The 5737-nt window shown below is 41.5% G+C and overlaps 1 pseudogene; it reads right to left on the bottom strand.

Moving 5' to 3' along the window:
- Positions 1-1130: 1130 nt before the first annotated feature.
- Positions 1131-1248, bottom strand: LOC118606630 (annotated as a pseudogene).
- Between the last annotated feature and the right edge of the window lie 4489 nt (positions 1249-5737).

Genomic DNA, 5737 nt, shown 5'->3' on the forward strand with positions numbered 1-5737 from the left:
GCAGGGACACAGACATGTTTCAAGATGTTTCCGCTCATCAGGTGCTTAAAAAATCATTATCGATTTTCATGTCCATCTTCAGGCCACATTGGAAGTTATAATCTGTTCCCATAATTCTCCATCCTGCCAGGCTTACATTTCATTAACAACTTCATTTGTGACCTTTATTTTCTAAACCTTTTTCCACTCTATCCTTCTAGAAGTTTCCAAACTAGTCTCTGGGTCTCATGTTTTTTTTTGGGGGGGAGAGGTGGGGGGAGGGTGTTTTTTCAAGCAATTATTTAATCTACCAGCACCCTTTTAGTTCATCAATAGCATGAGAAGGAAGCCTTTCTCCTTTTCTGGGATGTATTAACCTCAGAAATAAGACTGTGGATCTGGGGAGAAGAAAATACCACATTTTGATATCTGGGTGCTACTTTTCACTGGCTCATACCCAAAGACCAATGCACACGAGCTAAACACTGCATTGCCCCAAATAAATGAGCCTCTAGGCATCAAAGGCTTTTTAATAAAAGTTGAAAGCGTAGCTTTTCAGCTCTGCCCCTGTATTTTTTTCAAGCTGCTATAGAATTGGTATGATATTTCAAAGTATAGGAAAAGGCAAAGAATTGTAATTGTAAGAGAATTCTTTTCTCCTTTTAACTTCCTATAATAATTTAAAAATTTTATCTGCAAAGCTGCCTGGGTGTATCTTACCAAGTCAGCCCTGGAACCAGATAAACCATCACAGAACATTCGAGTTTGACACACTATTGTCACAAAATGAATGCTCTACTAAGTGGTTAACTAGCCCTTTGTTCCAACTCAGGAAAGAGAAGAGATGAAGGAAAATGAGAAAGAGGAGAGCTTTCCTTCTCTAATATATCAAAGGTTAATCTAAAAGAGACACTGGTAGAATCTATTCCAACTAAGACATCCTACCAAGCAAGACATGAAGACAAACAAAAGGATTAGAATATAATATAGTATAGTGGTTAGATGAGGGTCTCTTGATGATGGCACTATTGACATTTTGGAATGGATGATCCATTTTTTTTTAGATGAGGCAACCCTTGGTTGACCTCACAGGTTACAAGGACCTTGTTAGCTTACAATCCCTTATTTATTTTTTATTTTTTAATTTTTTACACCTACAGCACCTGGTCTTCCTAGGTGGTCTCCCATCTAAGTACTAACCAGGCCCGACCCTGCTATCTTCCGAGATCAGATGGAATCGGGCTTGTTGAGGGTAGCATGGCCGTAGGTTAGCTGGATAATCCTTCATAGTGGACTGTCCTCTGCATTGCAGGATATTTAGCAGCATCCTTGGCCTCTACTTACTAGATACCAGGTGACAACCAAAAGTGTCTCCAAACATTGCCACATTCCCTGGTGGGTAATGTTACTCCTGGCTGAGAATGACTGGGTTCGATAAAAAATGGGCCAGCTGGATTTACATCCCAGCTGTGGCACCTACTAGCATCTTGATCTTGGATAAGTCTCTTAGTATCTCTTGAGCTCAGTGTCTTCATCTGTAAAGATGGGGACACCTCGCAGGATTACTATAGGATTAAGTACTTAAATATGCATTACCTAGCACATAGTAAATGTTCAATAAATATTAACTGTTTTTGAGATGATAATGACATTCTCTCAACTGAGGTAAAATACTATAACCCAGAAACCGGAACAACTCATTGATAAAGAGATTAAGGACACAGAACACATCTTAGATTATCACATGGGGAAAAATTCTGCTGTAGTGAACAAAAGCATTGATTGATTCACCCTACATTAACACCCAGCTGAAAGAAAAGCATTACACACATCGGATTAGCAGAGAAGCTCTAGAAATTCTGAAGAACTCTAACAGTCTTAATAAGGGTGCCGGATTTAACCTTGGAAATCTGGAAACAACAGAGCACAGTGTCAACACAGAGAAAATAGAACAGAGGGCCTTTGAGAAGAGCTGTAAGGCTAAAACAAAATCCTCCCTCACTGTACAACACCGACTGTCTCACTTAAGTGCCTCACTTAGAAAGTCCCTTTGAGATCTGAAGTAACTTGCTGTCTTTGTCGAAGAATGTGGCGACTCCTCCTTGCCACTCTAACTTGCACAAAGTCCCCAAGACAGAAGCAGAAACACCCTGTGTTTTCTGAGATGTTGAACCAAAAACTCTAGGCAGAGCCTGGGGCTGTGGGCAGGAAGGCGGGGGTGGGGGTGGGGTGGTCGGGAGTCGGGGTAGGGGAGTGCCATAGAATAGAGTTAAAACTGACTAAAGAGCCACCAGCTTTTGAGTGATTTTTGTTATGGATGCATAAATCAAGCAAGTTATGAACTTTAAATTGATTGCAACATGTTGCGTTATCAGTGTGTTCTCTGATTACTTAATTTCTGGTCTGATCTTATCTTTCATTTCCCAAGATGCTTCTGAAAGCTTTCATGTCCACAGCCTAAATCATGCGTTCTTTTCTCCTGCCAGTGTTCTGTGTTCCCAGAGCGTGTGTAGATGGGGAATAATTTTACATAGCACAAGTTAGCACTTTTGGGGCCTCTCCCTTGCCGAAAGCAAATTCCTTAGGGTTTGAAAGAAAAATCTGTCTCCATCAAGTTCTCCTTACTTTTTTGTTACATCTTTAATTGCTGCAATCATTTCAAGGCCTTGGTTTATTTTTATGTGTTACTCATCCACTTTTTCATTTTATATTTCATTTTATCCTGTAGTTGAGTCTTGAAATTTCAATATCATCTGAGGATTATCGGGGTTATTCATCATATCAAAAGGCTCGGAAATACTGATGTACTTATGTGGCTTTACCTGACACTTTTTTTTTTTTTTTTTCCTGAGACATCGTTAATAGCCAGGATCCTGGTAGAAAGAAGATGGTTGAACTGAAGAGAATAGTAATGAAGCACTTTGGGCAGAGCTAAGGGAACCAACCTGGGATGATGAGGCACCCAGGACCAGGAACGGTAAGGAGCTGTGATCTTCCTGAGGCCCCAGGGGCAATAAGGGTTATCAGAGCCTGATGAGAAATGAACAAGTGGAGGCCCCAACAGGAGGGTAACTAAATGGGAACACAGCCACTGGCCGACCTGGAGAGGCATGGAGTGAACAGGGACATTAAATTCCCTAACTCTCTCTTCTTGTACTTTTTGGTTTCCTAATGGTATCTCTGATTGGCCAATCTGGATGATCCTGTCCAGAGAGATTATCCTTCCTGCCACACAGAAAAGATCTGGATTGAGGTGGGGATAAGGCACAAACAGAATAACCAACATCAACCTTCTTTACTTTTGGCTGTTGAATTCTCATTAGATTATTAATGGACAAGCTTTTCACAGTAGATTATCCATGGTGAAGGGTACACATGAATGCATACCAATTCTATTATTGTTAGGAAGTCTATTTATGCTCTTCCTCGAGATATGCACAATTTTTTTTTTTTTCATTTTAAGAAACTTCTTTTCTTTCTCTTGCTAGATCAGTCTCGTGTCCCTGTATGGAGTGGACAGCTGTCTTCAAAAGTCTTAATGCCCAAACAAAGAACATATTAGAAATGTTAATTCTCAGCCTCAACTCTAAGTCTATTGAACCAGAAACTCTGGGGTGGGGCCCATCTATCCGTGTTAATAAGCCCTCCGGGGAGTCTGACGCATCCTCGAATTTGAGAAGCACTGGGCTAGCTAGGTGTTGTGTAGAACATCTCTAATGTTTCTTTCACACCACACCTTTTTGTTCCAGGCGTTGCTGTGGCAACCAGCAGTGCACAGGTGTAGCCGGACCACACCTCACTTCAGCTGCACCACGTATAGTTGTCTGCCTCTGGGCGGGCTTCTCTTCCACTATGGTGTGGGATAACCAGGGGAGCCTGCTCAGCCGTTCTTGGGCATGTGCAAACCTGGAAACACTAAGGAGTTCATTAACAGTCCTGGGGCATCCCTGGACCAGTGAGGACTGAGAGCCAGTGGACAAATTATTGCCCAAGAATCTTAGGGCAGAAGTGCATTCTACATGGCTCCTCAGTAGCTTCCAGTGGGACTAGGCCCCATTTGCCCAGAACACTTACCAGCTCAGGGATAAATCTTTGGATTGTCTTTCCCTCTTCCTAATCCTTTCATTTCTGTTTTGTGGGATCATTTTCCAAAATAAACTACCTGCATATAAACATTTGTCTCAGGCTCTACTTCTCAGGGGAATTCAAGCTAAGACAAATGTCCTTTCCCCATCCTTTATCAATATTTTACTCACCAGTTCAAATGGCATCTATAGCTCATAAACCTCTGTCTCCCCAGTTGAAATCAGATACTCTCTCCCTTGGCTTCCGCAGTGTACGCTTGCTTGCTTGCTTGCTTGGTTTCTTTCTTTCTTTGGGCGGGATGGTTTCTTGGGGCGTGATTGCAGGTGAGGGAGGGCGGGGAGGGATGGAGGATGGAAAGTAAAGACAAGAACCTCAACATAGCATAGATACCAACATACTACAGCCGCTTCCTTCCTTCTCCTTCCTTCAACGATCCTTCCTTCTTCCTTCTTCCTCCTTCCTTCCTTCCTTCCTTCCTTCGCCATCACAGCAGTGGCCATAATCTGTCTGGCAATTCTGTTCTGCAGTTATCTGTCTCCTAAGCTAGACTAGTTTCTTTAGGTCAGGGACAGTGTCTATTCATTCAAGGACCATTCCCCCAACCCACCCCTCTCCTGATGGGTTTTTGCCTAGTGCTGAGCACAATAAATGTCTGTTGAATTTAATAGAATGTCAGAGTCATGTCTGATGGCTTTTAAAGTCGCATTGTAATATGTTCAGTGTTTCTGACTTGGAATAGTGGTATTCTTTATTGTTCTAGTCTTGAAGCTATGAGGCTGTCTCTTTTAGCTATTTTCAATCCAGCCATTGCTTGGAATAAGGTATGATTGGTTGTGACCATTCAATTCAGCTAGGGCCTGCTTTATGGGCATGTGACTTGTGGAGTTGCACAAGGCCTTGCATTCAGAAGGTCTTGGATGTTGCCATCCTAAAATTCTTAATAACTTTATCCTTGAAGCCATGTTTTGCGAGTGAAGTCCGAAGGGACGGTGGAGCATGCATATGAGCAGAGGAGATACTTGTAACAGCGTGTCTACACTTTTCTGCTGCCCTATTCACATGTAGCATTCGCGATGCCCCATGAGCATGGAACCAGTGGACTTATGATGCATGGGAGTCCAGCGAGACTCAAAGTGAGCACAAGGCAAGTGTCTCATGCCCATAACTGAGTAAACCGAGGAGGGGAGAGGGTAAGTAAGGGGAAGATATGGGGAAAGAGAAGAATGGACCATGATTTCGATTAGAACCAGGCCATACTTTGACTATGGAAAGAAGGCAATGGTATTCTAATAAATACCAACTACGAAGGAATTCTATAATATCCTTTCTCATTCATGTTATTTCCCTGTATTAGCTAAATGCTGATTCTGAAAATGACTACATAAAGAAAAGAAAGAGATAGGGTAACTCATAGTTCCTTTTCTTCTGGTTCTTTCTTATTTATCAGTAAGCTGAAGATAGAAAGTGTTGGTAGGATGAGCACATATGAAGAGGTGAAATAAACACAATTTGGTTAATTTTTTTTTCAGTTTGGTTAATTTTATTCAGTGTTTCCAATGTTTTGATAAGGATAAAATATATATGCATACATGAGCTACAAAATAAAAATTATATCATTTCAGTGATTCTGCATGCTCTTATATTTGCATTTAAAATGGTCATTGCATAATAT

Source organism: Rousettus aegyptiacus, unplaced genomic scaffold (genome assembly GCF_014176215.1).
Source record: "Rousettus aegyptiacus isolate mRouAeg1 unplaced genomic scaffold, mRouAeg1.p scaffold_m13_p_1, whole genome shotgun sequence".
NCBI classification, from domain to species: Eukaryota; Metazoa; Chordata; class Mammalia; order Chiroptera; family Pteropodidae; genus Rousettus; species Rousettus aegyptiacus.